Below are 19,056 nucleotides of genomic sequence, written 5' to 3' on the forward strand. Positions count from 1 at the left end.
TTATTACATAGATTCACTATCCTAATCATTCTTGCAGATACTAGTTTAATACCAAAGTGGGAATATTAATTATGATGTCGACAGCTTTATTTCTCTGCAATATTTTTAGTCTTCTTTACACGGTATCTTCAGGTGGTATGCACCTCGAAAGTGAGTCTTAGACTTCAACTTTTGCTCAAACTTTCCTTAAGGACTCTTTCAACCATTCTCTTTCAAAATCAAGAATAAAAATCAGGGATCACCGTGCAAATTTTGGTGCTAGAGAAACAAATAGCCCATGATTTACCGATATTGAAAATTCAAAATGGCCGCCCTCCCTATGTCAACTCTATGGGGAAAAATACAAGTTTCGAATTTCAAACACTATGCCAGTGAAACGTTTTCTTACGAAATGAACCTCCACAAGTGGTAGATCAGAAAAGAATTGTACAAGTTTGAGAGTCCGAATATCTGTCCCCGAGGCGCGTTCTACTTTGTTTTCTGTTGGAAAACTATTACACCCGTACTCTGTACAATTTCATTTATATAACCCTCCCTGGCGTAAATGGAAAAGGTCAATTGGAATGCATTGCGTTTTGGTCTGAGGTGACAGAGTAGCTATTTTTTTCAAATTATTTCGGTTATTTTTGTTTCTTGTGAGTAATGTTCATGCTGCTCTGCTCACTGAAACATGCTGTACTGTCACCGTCATAGTTCTACCCGGCCCTCCTTTTAGATATACAATAAACACTTCGATGGTGCATGTGTCATGATGATAAAAACCAGGAATTACGCCGTCATCAAGTTTACATGTTAACCGAACTTATTAGAAAAGAAAGCAAATTTGTCCCTTTAAGTTCAAACAGACAACATTTTTTTTGCAAATTAATGTTGAAATGGTGTCATTGACCAGTTAATAATATATGAAGATACTCATGTCACTTTGCCTTTTACTCCCTCGGCGATATCAGGCGTTAATGTTTCCCAGGGCTTCTTGTTTTGTATATTAGCCTAGATTATTTGGATATTGGACGTGCGTCAACAACACGTGTAAAAAGAAAGTACCAAAACCGCAAAATATTACATGATAAAAGACCGAGACTTACAAAAAAAGGGGAAACTCTTATCTACGATACTGGTCTCTGCTAGCTGAATTCTGAAATATCACTTACTCGTCCAGTAGTATACAACTTTTGATTCATGTAGTATAAGAATGTGGTTATGAAGTGATTTTAAGTGTTTTCTCACTGCGAGTCCGTCTGCTTGCAAAGCAAAGCCCGGGCAAACTGCAACTTGTGAGAAAGTGGGGGGTTCGTATAATGCTGCCGTTTATCAAACTGCTTAAGTCTGTTTTGATAATTCACTGCACAGTGTTCGTTGAGACAGAAGTTGTGAACTCGAACACAGGGAGACTGACCTCTATACGATGTAAAACTTTTCATAAAAGGTAATATATTGTAAACTTTCAAGAAATCGCCATCGGTGCTTTGATATATGCGTCGAAACTTGTAACTTGAAATATTAATTGGTAATTAACAGGAAGGATTATTTATATCGTCGCATCTGTTTTATGTTATGACAGACATACAATCACCTATGTGTTTTCTTAATGAAATGTTATTTCCTCTTAATTGGTTTTTTATGTCCCCTCTAAGGGTTTGCCGTCGTAAAAAATTTCTTGATCAAATTGTTGTTTTTGATTTCGGCAAATGGCATCCTTTGTCACACGCTTACTGGGTGGGCGTTCGGTTGGTAATTGGATTTCCATATCATGAAGAACGATACATATTAACTTCATGCATGTGCCGATTTGTCTTGATTATTCTCGGTCTACTGGCTTCCGATAGATTGTACACATCGCCTTCATCTCAAACGTCTGGTTGTATAAAGACTTTCGTTTTGTAGTCCCTCAGTGGGTAAACCTCAGAAATTTCCCTGTGTACGAAGTATGTCGATGTAATATTAGAAGCCATCAAAACCGTACCGATAAATCTGCTGGACTGCAAAATCTCGAAACAAATTGGTTAGATGTAACACAGCAACTACGACAGTAAAATTGAAATTTCGTCTAGTTTATACAATGGTATACATATCATGGCTTGCATGGAGATGCTGAAAAATTCACATAGTAGTCTTGCAACGAGAAATGGCGGCGTCTCGCAAATCTCAACATGTAAACAAAATTTATGCGTGTTTCTAATAAAATGTTTGTCTGTGAATCAGGAGCAAGAACGTTCCCCCTCCATATGAGGGGTCGTTTATATCTGGGGTGAAAAAATGAAAAAAAAAAACATAACTATTTTGCCGTTTTAAACGACTGCATCATGATGGAGTTATGTCCAACAGTAGCTGTTTTGAAAAGTTATGTATGGATTATGCTGGAAACTCATATTTCCTTTGTTTATTTTCCGACAAACTGTAAGAAGAGAGAATAACAACAACATCGAATATTGTACACGACATGTCGTGTTTGCAAATCTGATTTGGCTATATTTGAACGTTACAGCAATCGTATCTTCCCAGGCATATTTTCGGTCACAGGTATTCGTTGCCCTTCCGCTGATACTCAATATGTTTAGTGATCGTCATCCGGTAAATCAATTACATGTGAAATAAATAATACACGAAATGGCCAAAATCTAATTAAAATCCACTAATAGGTTTTTAATAACCGCTGTGACTTAAAACTGAAGAAACAGTAATTAAAAATTCAACACCAAGTCTTGTTAAGTAAGTCTAATAATTACATGTCAAGACTAGTCCCGCGGCACTTAATTATATCTTAATTAGGATTTTATTCAACAAAGTACCAAGGTCACATCCGGGTAGACGTTTCCTATATAAACTTGTGATGTTGTGCTTGCAATACCAGTAATCAGGTTATCCTAGCACAATCTGCTTCTACGTGAGACTCTCTCTTTCAGGTAAGAGGATTTTCTTTATGACTTGTTCTTGACAGCGGTGAACTGCCAGCATCGAAAAGCGTGGCCGTTTCGATGTCTGCGACTCTGAGAGTTACTGTATGCTTCTTCAGCATTCACTTGTAGGCGGGCTTTTGGCTGACGAAGTTCCTTCGTGTCCATACATGTGGTTCTGTAAATGGTCGTACATTCTCAGCAGCCTAAGACGTTTAACTATTTTACCATAAGATATCAGTGTATTGCATTTATTTTCATCTGAATGACTCAGTACCTGGTAGAAGGAAACAGAGTTGAGAGTATAAAAAAGCATTACAAATAGATTTCTAGCTCTGAAAATGTTATAACTTTTCGTTCGTCTACAATCCGATCCAGCGTACAACCTGTGAGATAGATTACTGTTCCCCATTTTGCTTTGTTTTGTCAAATCGGTAATGCATTTTTCTCGTACATCTATCATTAGCGAATGGCGACCATCTTGAATTTACGATTAAATACCAAAGAACGTTTTGCGTAAGGTACTTCTCGAATCCAATTCGAAATCGTGCTACAGACTTGATTTTTTCTATAATTGTGAGCAGTACAAAATCAATCGTTATATTTTATTTCCTGTATTCTTACCATCTCACTACAAATATCCATAGCGTCTATGTATCAAACAGTAAGTTTTACCACATTGAGATTGTTGGTAATGATAAACAAACCTGAAATCTCAGTTAATCGAGTTAATCCTCTGAGTGTAGTAATTTTTCCCACCAAAATTAAGTGCAACATTTTACTAATTTTATGAATTTTTCTGTAATTTTTTTTTGATAATTTTAGAGCAAAAGGATATCAAGTTTCATTTGCTGAAGTTTGTTATCAAATTTTTTGTCAAAATCTGAAAAAATGACTTTGGTTATATTATAAAGGCGAAAAAATTGACTTTGGCGCTTAAAGGGTTCAAGACATTAAAAATTATCGTATCCAGTTTGTAATGGTCTTTTGATTTTCAAAAATGAAAAAACGGCAATACTGATTGACGGTCTAAGCTCCGAGAAAGAAAATTTAGCCGCAATCGGTATTTTTAAGTTTGTCATCTACGAGTTGTTCGGTAAGACTGAGTTGGTTCTTCTGTTAACATGCTTTCACTGTTTTGGTTCACACAGCTACAACAACAACTGACACAATGACCTCCAAGTGTTTCATCCTGGGACTCATCGTCCTCTTTGCAGTCGTCTCAAACTTCCAGACCGAAGCGGCAGATCTGGTGGACATGATCGTCAAGCGAGCTTCCAACGGCCGTAAGTCATTCAAACACGTTCTACTCTATTTCGGAATTTTTCGATTCCACCGTTTCCTGTTATTTGCAGACAAACAATTTAATGTTTAATTAAATATGGAAAGTTCAGCTTTGCCATTGAAAAAAGGTAGCTTGTCAAATATACTTATTTTCTCAACGCAAAAACATTTTGTAGTTACATGGAAAGAATGTCTGTTCGAAAATGTAGATAAAAACAGTCAGACTTTTTAATTTCTGTCGGTGCAGCAAATAAATTATGCAATGCTGATAATACCTTGTCCAAAAATGGTAGATGTTGGTGTGCGTGGTATGTTATGGTAAAGAAATGTAAATTTATTACTCCATCACATCTCCTGAATTGGCCCTAAATTATGTAGTCTGCATTAGAAACAACGTAACCTTCAGGAATTATACGTACATACGTGACAAGTATGAATAACTCTTCCGTCTGATTATCAAAACAGAACGATTTTGTAAGGGACTCTTTTATAAGCGAGTCTTGTTACGTCGAGACATTAACATCACATTGCTGTTAACTTAAAGCCTGAAATTAGTGACAATCTAAAGCACTTCACCAATACGCGCTAATCAAAACCTTGCATTACTGTAAACGTGTCAAGAAATGTTTGTACTGTACATCTTATTATAGATTATATCTTGTCTGTTTGATCCTATATACCATGATCGGATTTTATTGTTCTACAGTCTGCTACAAAGACGATATTGGTATGGTCTGTGACAGATGCGAGAACCCAAGAGTCTGTATGCCTCAGTAAGTAATCAGAGCCTTTTTAAGGTGCGCGCGACATATTTTACAGTCATTTTTTAGGAATATTGGATATCCTTTTAAGTAATATTGTAAGTATATATCTGCACTGTCAAGTAATATTTCTAGTATTGCAACAGAAAGACCTTTAAAAGCAACCTGCAACGAGGCATGCATTGCAAATTTTGAAGTCAAAGTTTTGCCTTGTTCACAACCTTGTTCACATATCGATTTTTTGTTCCCTTTTCCACAGGGGGCCTTTCCAAGGATAGTCTACAGGACCTAGATGGCGCTGTTTCCCTTTCCAGTCTACATGGCGGAAGCTGATTCGCCCTGCAATGTGTTCTGCACCCCATAGCTTCATCTCGCACCCCTTCACTGCACTCCGAATCAACGGGATTTGAACACCCATACAGCTGTCGGGCCGCTTCAGAGTTTCCGGAAACAACGACATTACGTCATTCACAACAAACGATTCGAAGATTCATATACATCCTACATTCATGTTAAAACGCCAAAAATTCCGAGCAAGTTCAGAGTTCACGATCACGACAACGTATAGCTTGATTGGCCAATCAAATTAAGATCAGTGTTTTTTTTCCTGCAAGGCGATGTTCCTCATTTGTACAGAAAGAAGACGTCTTAATATCGATAAGTCCCCGCTAGATATTCTCTTAGATTATGATTCTCTGAACTGTACAGACATAATTCCTGGCACAATTGCACTTAATAAACCATATAGCTTCCAATATGCGCAAGCAGACTGTGTCACATGTCACTGTTATGTTTCATCATTTCCCTACTGTGATATGTTTCATGGTTCTACGTTTCTGATTGATGTGAGCGTCATCATGGCATCGCTCTCTACATTACTTTGATTTTGTCGTGTGCAGAATTAAGGTAGTACAGCTAATTTATTCAGGGCGAAAAATATTTGACTTGACTTTTTGACTTGAGTTGCCATAAAACTACAGTATGGTCTCTGTCGCTCTGAATCTGTCTGTCTGTCTGTCTGTCTGTCTCTGTCTCTGTCTCTGTCTCTTCTCTCTCTCCCCTCTCTCTCTCTCTCTCTCTCCTCTCTCTCTCTCTCTCTCTCTCTCTCTCTCTCTCTCTCTCTCTCTCTCTCTCTCTCTCTCTCTCTCTCTCTGGGACTGGATGCGAATAAAGTCAGACATTTTGTTGACTAAAGTATACCTATAAAGTATAAGAGTCTATGAAGTCACCATTATCTGCTTGGCGTTATTATGTCACGATGGCGCCTACTACTTCAAAAGAAGCTGACGTAGATATCCGAAAAATGAGTCCTTATACGCAATCAATCAACCTTTACATAAATACCTTGACTAACAAAGCACAGTTCACAAGACAGCTGGCCAATGTAACCGACTTTGAGATTAATTTCAGTGTAACAAATTTGCGAGTTTCTTAGTATAGAAGGCGCTCTTCTGATTGTGTTATTTTGTTTATGATCATGTTAATCAGTGGTATAAAATCTAAACAATCTGGGAGAAACGTTTTGTCCAGTATACATTCTGAATTTTATGTCTATTGTTGACAATATTCTATAAAGTGTCGGCAAAACTGCGGGATATAGATCTTTACTTGAATATTTTCTGAGACTGCATTCGCCGTAGAGTTATGGAGTTCATCGTCGCCATCATCTGTCAAGTGTACTAGGCTAGGATTTTTGCAACCAGAGCCAGAACTGTTTTTTTTCACAAATTCTCACGACTTCAGTAACAGAAGCAGCACACCGTTCTGTACACTTATTTTACCCTATAGTGTTTGTAGAGTCGCCATCTTAGAAAACATACAGACAACGCAGGGTCAACGGTGGACGCGTACCGTCCAGTTTTAAGTTAAATTCGATGTAATGTGTCGACATGCTTTCATTCGAAGAGCGTTTCTGAGTGTATATAATACGCAGTGAGCGTAAACAGACACTACAGCTCACCAAACATCATTGTTCATATGTTTGACTTTCAAAATAGTGGATTTATTGAGAGATTTTTGTTTTTGCTATCCTATTCTTATTTTATGTATGCTCTTCTGACATGAAAATAATGGTGCGCAAAGCTACCCGGGATCCGCGTTAGAAAAATAGTTTGTGATAGCCAGGAAGGTTTACAGTTTCTGCTAGTCTGGCATTTTCAAAGCATAAAATTACTGTTCGTCCAACTCAGATAAACAGCTCATAAAGATACCCTATAATTTGTTATTACACCTCACTCATTCAGCGTGCACTGCCATTGGTTAAACACGACTCACGTGACATGTAAAAGAACGTGATGATGCCATCTGCGAACGTGATGATGCCCTCTGCGAACTTGATGATGCCCTCTGCATTTGATATTACATGGATGACGTCATTTTACTTACTGCGCATCCTTTCTGCGCGTAACAAATTGTCGTTCGCTTGTACTTGCTATCGTCATGCAGAGCTGTCACCCGGCACAGTTAGACGATGTTTGATGCAAGTAAACAGCAAACGAACGAAAATGGCAACAAGGAATGCAATTATGTGTTCAGCGACTATGCAAGCAACAAATTTGGATACGCCACCGAGGAGATCGGCAAACTTTCAGCGGCAACCCTAGACTTGGCACTGACAACATTTTACGCTGAGGTCCGGACTCATGCACAAAGGCGAACTGTACTCGAAGAAGTTTGTTCGGTGTAATAAAAATAATAACACATGAGAGCTAGGGCAAGATCACGAATTATTGCCTTGCGCCTGCCCAAGGGATGGTGGTCATGATCGAAATATTGATGATGCCCGAGCCGTAGGCTAACTAACGAGTTATTTGGTCAGGGCAATAAGCCTCCGCGTTGGTGACTGTTTCTTTGAAATGCTATAAAAAGATAGCGAGGGTAAAATACTGAGGCACACACATGACAAAGGTAAGGCTTGTATAATAAAATAGGTACATTTATTGATCACTCCTACGTGAATATTGCGTTTCATACACTGTAGTTGAAACACCGACTATTGTTGTCACGCACTACATATCCCAGCATCCATTGTGAATATCCAAAATTTAAAAATGGCGGCTGTACCAAAACTGTTTTCAAGAAAGCACGCAACCAAAGTGAATCAAAATGAGTTAAAGCAAGACAAGAAAAGCTGCAATATGTATAAATACTATAATGATATAATTGCATGAAATTTGTGTTGAGTAATTACGACGTAAAAAATGCATCATCTAGATTATTTGAATTGTGAAAAAAATCCAAACGAAATGAAAAAAGGTCTATGTTTTCTTTCATTCCATCTGTAAAGCATGTCCCATGAGGAATGACTCAATGAAGAGCTACTTCAAACTCGTGCCGCAATTTGAAGTGGCAGTTAAACTAGGTTGCTATTCGCCTCCCACAGCGATTCACTGTCCATGAAACAACAATTCTCGATACCTTAAGTGAGATTTTACCACCTAAGTGAGTGATAAAAGTCTCAGGAGGTCGACCATATCTGCAATTTTTGCGGATTCTACATGTATATATGAGTATAATCTACTTTGTTATTGTTGAAAATCGTATTCAAGTCCGATAAACAATGATCACTACACACATACAAGCTGTGTTGACAAAAAGAATACTCGAAATGTCAGCATGACAAACGGACTAGAGTCAGACACGGTAGTTGATATACAGAAGCAGAATCATTAAAAACTTGCCACAAGTTACTGCTTATGTCCCTGTAAATAACCGGACGGAAGAATTTAGCCTTTCTTCCAGTTGTGGGTAAATGTGCGTTGCGCAGGCATCGCAGACGGTATCATGGGACATCGGTAGCCGAAATACGTCAGTAAAATCATGATTGATATGCTAAATACTTGGCATTAAATTACAGTATAGGCATTAAATGCAGAAAGTGTAGGGAAAGCACAAAACAGAAGTTCTGAAAAAATAGCAAAAGATACAGCTTATGGAGCTTTAAGTATTACGCAGACTAGAAATGAGATTTATAAGGTTTTGCTCGTACCTTACTCAGGGACTAACGAGTTAGCCTAATGTCTTTTATATTCAAGAATAAGGATCTGACTCTCCAAATTTCCTTCAGTAAATTCAAAGTATCTTAAAAGTACAGATTCTTATAATTCAAATAGAAAATTAATCTTCATTTATAAATGTCAGGCCTAAGCCTCTATATGAAGGAGTTACTCCTGGTAAGTTAGCAGAAAGTCAGACCTGAAAGGGTTAAGCTTTAAAGCCTCGGGAAAAATTTCCTCTTTTTCAGAACGTGTTTGCGGAGTTAAAAATTTATTTTTTTAGCGAATTAATCGGCCATTGTTTAAAAGTGATAATACAGCTATATTGAGGAGTAACCAGTATTGAGATTTTGAGTGACGGGATGTATGTCCCAAGAAGAAGTCTGGTAAACGAACTGTTTGGCTGAGTAAACGTACTAGAAAACCGGCCAAATGCACTTTTCCCGTAAGAAGACACTGAGATTAACTAGGCTGCTACCTGTGACGTGTTCTTGAATTTTTGCACATATAAGCTTATAGTCAATGTACAAAAGTTAAATTCAACAGTCCAAGCAAACGAACATTAATGTTGAGATAAACTTCATTAAACGTATGTGCCCGGGAAATCAACGGTGAAAGCGATGAGGAGTAGCCAGTCTGTTCGTCCGTTTGTGCCTTTGTTAGGTTTGTGTTTCTTTGCCTGTTCGTTTTTTTCTCCGTTTTGTTTTTCTTTTGAATGAATAAACGTCCTTAAATTGTAGTATCTAACGCGGCGACCGTGACCGCTGCATTGTGGGTATGGATTTGATAAAATCGACACTGACTAAATGACAAGGCTCAATGCCGATTGATGATGACATTTCTTTCAACTTCAAGGACAGCACATCCTATACAGAAGCGACTTTCATCGTGATCGATTCCATGACAAACTTCGCCAACTGCGGAAAGTGACCCTCCCTTAAAGCATCCCTTGGTAATGACACTCTCTCACAACATCCCTTTGTGAGGGACACTCTCTCAAATTTCCCTTTTGCGGGACCAGGCCTAGGTCTAAAAATAATTGTGAATGATCAGCGCCACCTCGAGGTCGTAAATTGGCTGCGAGTAATATTAGGTATATTTTCACTGCTGCCACTGTACTCTTCACGATGGCAACGTTCATAAGCCTTACCAGCATGAGCGTTCGATCGACTTCAGCAAAAATGTCGCTATCATTATTCTATCAAAATTCTTACCGACAATCCAATGAAGGCAATAAAGTCAATGGCAGGGCGGTGCCTTTGTCACAGGTAAAACTTAAAATGACAAGCCCTTTGCATTGCCGAGGACATCAAAACGATGATACGTGTATTTGTCAGCACTTGATGATGCTCTTGGTAAAGTGCTGCTCAGATTGGTGAGGGGGAACCCTACGATGACATGGAGAGAGAGAGAGAGAGAGAGAGAGAGAGAGAGAGAGAGAGAAAGAGAGAGAGAGAGAGAAAGAGAGAGAGGGGGATAGACAGATAGATAGAGAAAAGATAGACGGATACAGAGAGAAACCGACAGTAGGATTGTCCTACACAGTTACTGTTATTTACATATGTTCGATAATACCTATTAATAATCTGATATAATACATCAGATATCGATTTTAAAATTCAGAACATTACAACGTTAACTTCTCACAAAGAATTGATTGTTATCTACGGTATCAAAATAGCATTTAAAAAATTTGGAAGCGCAACATATTTTAACACTTATTCTTTACTTGGTGATGTTCAACATAAACTTTCTGCACAAATTAAGACGCATCAATTAAACATACAGAGTAGTGTCGTCAACCGTAATATGTAATTTCTTTCCAGGGCCTCGGTGCTGTACAAAAAACCTTAATCAAATTTATAGTTTTCACCTGTATACGATGCATTAAAGGTGATTGAATGCGACACAAATACTTTCTTGAAGTTGTCCGGCGATCGTTAATTAACTTTCAGTAAATTATGATAACGTAATTAAAGTCAGGAAGTCCTGTTAATTAAGAAAATGACATTCGCCGTTGTACATGACAGATGCCTCGACAGGTCGTCCGGATATCGTCTAATTAGGGGTCTTAATTCAAACAACACTAAGGTAAAATCATGTTCGAGTTGTCCCCTATAAAAACTCAACCCGATGTTTGCATTCTCAGTAAGCCAGAAATACGCAAACCGTCGAACGTGATCGTCGAACCATTTGTTGTCTACGGTAAGAAAATCTTCCATGTATTTTTGCACAGACTCTGTATTCTTTATTGTCTTGTTATAGCATAGACCTCAGACATAGAGGGGTATGTGGCTATACACTATGCTAGCTACGATTATAAATTCTATTTGCTCTGCGATGTAACTTTTGAATGAAACGTGAGCACAACCTGTATTCTAACAATTGTACATGTGACATAGATCTCCGATATCCCATGGTACTACGTTAGTATCGCCGAACATCGCAGCTGTAGAAAATGTCATGTCTTTTATCTGTACTCACTCAGTTTTCAGGCAATATTGATTCTAGGGAATACCTGCGGGCCTTCCTGTTCTTTTAGAGATGAGGAGAAATCTCTATCAACCACAAGGGTTGAATGCCTGAAAAACAATTTTAAATGCCGAGTCCCTTTCAAGCACCCAGTGCGAACTTAATGCCTAGACATGACAGAGGTTTTATCAGAACACTGGAGAGGATATCAGAACGGCGAGCTCGACGCCTTCAAGTTACATTCTGATGTAACTTTTTTGATTCATTTGAAATGCAAAAACAACTTTATGACTTTATTTCCCTTGCTTTTCAGCCTATCAAATCCGAGAACCCAAGCATCATGAACTCGAAATACTTCGTCGTCGGATTGCTGGTCATGTTTGCTGTACTTTCAAGTTTCCAAACCGAGGCATACAGGCTGTCGGACGTGGTAGAAAAGAGAGCATCAAATGGACGTATGTTATCTCCATTTTCTCCTTAACGTTTAGCTTACTACTGTCTTTGCATGCCCTCCCATGATGTTTCTCTCCATTTGAATCGTCATCGGACACAAGTGGGTTTTTTTGAGTAACTAATACCGAAAGAAAAAAAAATTGGATTACATGTTTATCACAATCATGAATATTGTTTGATGAGGAAAAAACATATAAAACGGGGCGCGCGATGTGTTTTTTTTTATTCACCGGGATTACTTTCTGTTCGACGACTGGAACGTCCCGTCTACCAGAAGATACTTCTATTCACTCATATCTGATCTCATACAAGTTGAAATTTTGATACATAGTGTGCCGTCTTTACGAATAAGAACTTGTCAAGCATTATCTCGCGCTTGGCTGTCCTAACCGCCCGAGCAAGTCAGTCATCGGCAGGCAGGGACCGTACTTCGCGGTGTACCGTCACTGTAATCAAAGTTTTTTGGACACTTTGAAAACGAATATTTAACTAAATGTTACGACGAAAAACTTGAAACAGTCTTTCTCGTCCAAGAGGATGTGGTAGCTTCATAAGTTCTCAAACTGTCGATCAGGATTAGCCGGGAAGAGGCGTTTTGATAGCACACACAGACGAGCTCATTGCAGGCTATGACCACAGGGCTCATAAGTGCCTGTTTAAGTCAATATACAGCGTTTTTCTTTCTTTTTCAATGTTACAAATAAAGCTGAAGAGCACAACATTTGTGTAGCTGTCTTTTGTGTAGCTTGTATTGGCATGTATAGTGCGCCCTCAATGGGGAATGTGATCATATGTAAATACGACCTTTAGTTCCGTGACCTCTAGCCAATTCCTCTGGCCATGCCTTCTGGCCACGTGTACAGACGTCGCTGTGTCATAGCGAGGGCAGGGCAGGAAGTAGGCATGGCTAGAGCCGGGCCTAGAGGTCACGGAACTAAAGGTCACATTTACGAGGACGCACTATACATGCCAATACACGCTACACAAAAGACAGCTACACAAGTGTTGTGCTCTTCAGCTGGATTATTTGTAACATTGAAAAAGAAAGAAAAACGCTGTAATATTGACTTAAATAGGCACTTATGAGGCCCTGTGCTATGACCGTCGCCACCGCAATCGCCACTTCCCGGGACCATCCCCGTGCTGTCTTTGTCACTTCTGTCAGCACGTCGATGTTTACGTTGCGCATATTGCAGTGTCAAATGTCCCATACATTGATGCTTTCAAAGAGACAGACAGACAAGCACTGCCAGGCAGACATGACAAAAACAGAGAGAGACAGAAAGAGAGCGAGACTTTAAGACACGCAAAGACAGAAAGCCGGAGAGAGCGAGACAGTAAGACTGACATAGGTAGACAGAAGGAGAGAGAGATACTGACACAGAAAGAAACCGTAACGTAAGAAGTTTGCGCGCACTAGACTGCAGTTGTTGTCGGATCGTAGATATTCCTAATATAGAATTTGTGGCATCCGATTCGGATTGGATCGGGACTTATACATCAGTTCTTTGTTTTAAATACTGGAAAATATGGTCCACTGTATTTAATTAAATTTGGGTTTTCTTTTCTTCAGTCTGTTACAAAGACGACATTGGTATGGTCTGTGACAGATGCGAGAACCCCAGAGTCTGTATGCCTCAGTAAGTACTTGCCAAATTTTAGAAATGGCAGCGTTGATGTGATGAACAAATTACTATGTAGATCAATTCTCTTGCTTTCTTTGCTTTAGAAGAGTATTACAATGACTTTCGAGTACAATTTGTTATTTTTCCTTGATGTTGTATGACTTGTATCTATCTGTAACGATAGGTGGATAAAAGTAAACAAAGTTGTGTTTTTACAGTAAAAAATTGGCCGACTAGCGGGAAATACAGTACTCGTTAAAATAAAGAGCAAAGTTAAAACAAATACAGTAAAATACTAACCGACCAGCGGGAGATAAAACACTTGCAAAGCAGAGAATAAAAAGCGCAGACGTTTCGGGTGCAACCCTTCGTCAGTACTAAAAACTCGCTAGAGAAACGTGAAAACACAAGAAAGAAAAACAGCCAATCAAACAAGGGAACGATCAAACGCGTTAAAATATGCATTCATACCGGCTGGTGCCAGAGTACCGAGTCTAAAAATAGTGGCCTGTTCGAGTTTATGGCGGGTAGAGTCTGTGGTGGAGATTATAGCCGACACTGCCATGTCGGACCGACCGCGGTGGGGTGGTGTACAAAAATGCTTGGCCACCGGATATGCGAGCTTGTTGTCGGTCACAGTGCGAAGATGTTCAGCAAAGCGATCGCCTAGGCGACGCTTTGTTTCGCCAATATATAGCATGCTGCAGCGTCTGCATTTGATACAATAGATGATATTAGCCGACGTGCATGTGAACACGCCGGAAACATTGACTCTACCACGCGGGCCCTGAATGAAGTTGGTTGTAAAAGTATGTGGGCAGGTGTTACATACTCGACGGCCACATGATGATGTTCCAGTAGCACAATCGTGATTAGGTAAACTGGAACGCACCAGCCGGTCTTTGATGTTCGTGTCACGTCGAAATGCCATGATGGGAGGTACGGAAAAAATATTCTGTGTGTTGGGGGAGTTGGTTAAGATGGAAAACTCCTCAAAGATGATTTTACGGATTCTATGATTATCATTTGTAATTTTTATAGTCTATTACCACTGCGTCTCGCTTTTTATCTTTCCGTTTTACCTTTCGCTTTTAACCTTTCATGATTGTGTGTGCTTTATTCGTCTTGTGCTTCAGTGTCCACGTCACTACGGGGTCAGTCTGTTTTCGCTCATCCACTCCCGGTTTTTTACGTCGTGTCTCCGCGCTTCCGAGTTTTGCCCGCGTGTTTTTCGTGACCGCGTCCTGCTTCAACTATGCCGTCTATTAAACAACTTGAAACTCGGTCTTTATCATCTGTGAAAACCTTTTTGTCCTCCTTGCATCCTGACGTCAGCTCCCATGGCTTCAGATTGGCCAAATACACATTTGCAAAAACCCGTTTCTGTAGTCATGTCTCCTTTCTTTCTACATGCAACCGTAACCGTTGCTTGCCCTCTGGTTTCAATATTCACGTACAGCCGTCCATTTTTACACCAGCTGATTCTCATTATCGTCAACGTATACAATTCCTGTCTAACAAATTTTCTTGGCAGTATTTTAGAGTTACTCTCAATCACATGCGTCAACGTGTTTCTTTTTTTACAACTTCTATTTGTCAAACGAAACGCACTCTTTCCTCTCTTGTAGCACCCACCACTTACAGGAATATCATACAATACATACGTAAGGAAAATGAGTCTCTTCACAAGTTTTTAACATCTCAAAAGTTAAAAAAGATTCAAAACTTGGTTGATAAATTTCCGACAATTACTCGACAAAACACCACGCCGAATTCATCGCAAATCACACCTGTTGTCACCATTCCTCCCGACCTGCCCCTTTCAGATTCCGAACGTTCTGTTCTGTCGAAAGGGTTGAAATTCATCCCTCTCCGTAACTCAACCGACGAATTCACCTCACGTCACGATGTGCATTCTTTCTTTCGCCGTTTACGCTTGAAGGAATTTTTTCATGAACGTCAATCAGATACGACTGATGACTCAGCAGCTAATGGTTCCGACAATGGACCCAACCCATATTCTACCAAATTAACATCAAACGCGAGTCCTTTTGGACTCCCCTTCAGGACGTAACCCCACACTTGATCTCTACATCAACATTTGTCAACACAGAATTAACCGCCTGATCAACAACACCAGTAAATCAAAAACACACAATATCTCTAAAGCTGAATACAAGGCTCTGCGCGATTTATCTCGCAACGATAACATAATAATTAAGCCTGCCGATAAGGGAGGGGCTGTGGTAGTATGGCGTAAAGATTTATACATTACTGAGGCACAAAGGCAACTTTCTGACACATCTTTCTATAAACATCTTGACACCGACATCACCAATAAACACAATAATATCGTCAAACGTACAATCAGTGATCTAGTTCATGATAAACTTCTGCCCGACGATGCAAAATCATTGATCATCTCACATCCACACACGTCCCGTTTTTACTTACTACCCAAAATCCATAAAACCGGTAATCCTGGCCGCCCCATTGTCTCTGCATGTTCCTGCCCCACCGAACTTATCTCAACATTTCTCGACAATATTTTTGCCGGCATCGTGAATACCCTCCCCACTTTTGTCAAAGACACATCTCATGCCGTCAAGATGTTCTCAACAGCTTTAAGTTTACGGGTACCCATAGATATATATTTACACTTGATGTTAAGGCTCTCTATACTTCCATCCCTCATAAGGATGGTCTCCAGGCACTCGCATATTTTCTTGACCGACGTGACGTTATGGATCCACCTACAAACGTTTTAATTCGCTTAGCTGAATTAGTGCTAACTTTAAATTGCTTCACCTTTAATAGTGAATTTTACACACAAGTTCGCGGTGTTGTCATGGGTACACGGATGGGACCTTCTTACGCTTGTTATTTCGTTGGTTACATCGAAAAACAGATAATACAAACATATACCGGTCACATTCCCGAGCTCTTTAAACGGTATATTGATGACTGCTTTGGTGCAGCATCTTGTTCACGCACAGAATTAGATAATTTTATTGATTTCGTTTCACATTTTCACCCCGCACTGGAATTTACTTCCACTATTTCAGACATATCAGTTGCATTTCTTGACATATCAGTTTATATCAATGAGGACTCGCTGTCTACCTCCATACATTATAAATCCACAGACTCTCATGCATATGTTCTATACAGCTCAGCTCACCCCCGTCGGTGCAAGGAATCCATTCCATTTTCACAGTTTCTACGCGCTCGGCGCATTTGCTCTGACCAAAAGGATTTTGAGCAGCAGCTTGACACTATTAGCACTTGGTTCTCGGCTCGGGGTTATCCCCGCTCTGTAGTGGACAAAGCCAAAGAGCGCGTTGAACCATTAACGCAGGAGGACGCGTTAAAGTCAACTACCCGTTCTCAAGGCGATCGCATTCCTCTGTATTAACATACCATCCTTTTAATCATAGAATCCGTAAAATCATCTTTGAGGAGTTTTCCATCTTAACCAACTCCCCCAACACACAGAATATTTTTTCCGTACCTCCCATCATGGCATTTCGACGTGACACGAACATCAAAGACCGGCTGGTGCGTTCCAGTTTACCTAATCACGATTGTGCTACTGGAACATCATCATGTGGCCGTCGAGTATGTAACACCTGCCCACATACTTTTACAACCAACTTCATTCAGGGCCCGCGTGGTAGAGTCAATGTTTCCGGCGTGTTCACATGCACGTCGGCTAATATCATCTATTGTATCAAATGCAGACGCTGCAGCATGCTATATATTGGCGAAACAAAGCGTCGCCTAGGCGATCGCTTTGCTGAACATCTTCGCACTGTGACCGACAACAAGCTCGCATATCCGGTGGCCAAGCATTTTTGTACACCACCCCACCGCGGTCGGTCCGACATGGCAGTGTCGCTATAATCTCCACCACAGACTCTACCCGCCATAAACTCGAACAGGCCACTATTTTTAAACTCGGTACTCTGGCACCAGCCGGTATGAATGCATATTTTAACGCGTTTGATCGTTCCCTTGTTTGATTGGCTGTTTTTCTTTCTTGTGTTTTCACGTTTTCTCTAGCGAGTTTTTAGTACTGACGAAGGGTTGCACCCGAAACGTCTGCGCTTTTTATTCTCTGCTTTGCAAGTGTTTTATCTCCCGCTGGTCGGTTAGTATTTTACTGTATTTGTTTTAACTTTGCTCTTTATTTTAACGAGTACTGTATTTCCTGCTAGTCGGCCAATTTTTTACTGTACTCCTTCACACTTGCTGCAGTTTTTATCCCTCTTTTGAGGTCATTTGTAATTTTTATTGTGTTTCTGCAGCTTGTAACACCGCTCGGAAAGTAGGAGGTATCCCGTCTTTCACTATCTAACTTGCAAGAAAATGTGTAGACATAGCGTGGGTTTCAAAAATGTTATAAGCGATATAGGGTAGAGGAACAAAATAATGTCAGGTAGACTAGGTTACAGGACATGTGTTTGTTTGTTTGTGTATTTGTTTGTTTAGTTTTCTCTTCGCTGGAAGTGGCTCATTTTATAAGTTGAATCTTAAGCGCTATCATCAGCCTAAGAATAGGAACGGCATTATAGTACTTGCCGTACTAGTACATATAACAGAATTCAAATCTGCCCATTTCTATTTTCTTTGTAGGGGTGCGTTCCAAGGGTAGCTTTCAGGACAATTACGACCGTTAGAACGCTGTTCCATTACTGGTCTCTTGATGATGTGATCGAATCCAAGAAAACGTGACTTCAGTAATTTGAAGCTTTAGACACCATCTTTGAGTTGTGCAAGTATTTGATAGTTTGAGTCACATTTGAAATGTAATTTCCTTATAAATTTTGCTTGAAATTTTCCGCGATGATCAATCAATTATCTGGTTTATACAGCGCCAAACTCCAACAAGTGATGATGTAACACCCCATGGCACTCTGCAGAGACGACTTTACGACGTACCGAGAACGCCGAAGCAGCACACTGTCGAAAGTCAACAAGTTTTGATTGGCCAATCAAGCACAAAGGCGACAAATTTGTCGTCCTCGAAGGTTGCATGTCTTAATATTAATTACACCCAAGGACATCACGAGGACACCAGACGAATATCTTGTGGCTGGTACCATCATTTACCCGGGAGTTTGTCAATGTAAAATACATTTTGTGTAAGGGATTTCATTTACGGCACAAGCAAACTTAATAAATTAACCTAAGCACCACGCATATGATGTCTTGTATTTCAATCGTCGTAAGATTAACCGTTTGAGCGCCAAAGTTAATTTTTGTTGCCTTTATGAAATATATGCCAGTCAATTTTTTTCCAGATTTTTGCCAAAATTTTGATAAAAAAGTATAGTCAATGAAATGCAATGTCAATTAGGTCGAAAACTATCAAAAACATTTCAGAAAAAAATTATAAAAACTAGTAAAATGTTGCACTAAAAATTTGGCGGGAAAAATTACAGCACTCAAAGGGTTAATACGATTTGTACTTTGTCGTTGTCCCCTGGTATCGTGCAAGAGAGCGTCTCGAAACTAATGACTCATTAGCGTTAGCCTTGATATGTCGAGGAAGTTTGGGAATGCTCTTTCT

General features: G+C 39.7%; 2 long non-coding RNA genes across 2 annotated transcripts; both read left to right on the forward strand.

Annotated features, from left to right (window-relative positions):
* Positions 1 to 2,793: 2,793 nt before the first annotated feature.
* On the forward strand, positions 2,794 to 5,703 carry LOC139129936 (uncharacterized). The gene is made up of 4 exons (XR_011551721.1): positions 2,794 to 2,903; positions 4,046 to 4,180; positions 4,885 to 4,951; positions 5,199 to 5,703. It is a non-coding gene; the product is annotated as an uncharacterized lncRNA (long non-coding RNA).
* A 5,346-nt stretch (positions 5,704 to 11,049) lies between these two features.
* LOC139129937 (uncharacterized) lies at positions 11,050 to 18,686 on the forward strand. Its single transcript, XR_011551722.1, has 4 exons — positions 11,050 to 11,139; positions 11,720 to 11,861; positions 13,433 to 13,499; positions 18,120 to 18,686. It is a non-coding gene; the product is annotated as an uncharacterized lncRNA (long non-coding RNA).
* Positions 18,687 to 19,056: the final 370 nt, after the last annotated feature.

This window comes from Ptychodera flava, chromosome 3 (assembly GCF_041260155.1).
Source record: "Ptychodera flava strain L36383 chromosome 3, AS_Pfla_20210202, whole genome shotgun sequence".
NCBI classification, from domain to species: Eukaryota; Metazoa; Hemichordata; class Enteropneusta; family Ptychoderidae; genus Ptychodera; species Ptychodera flava.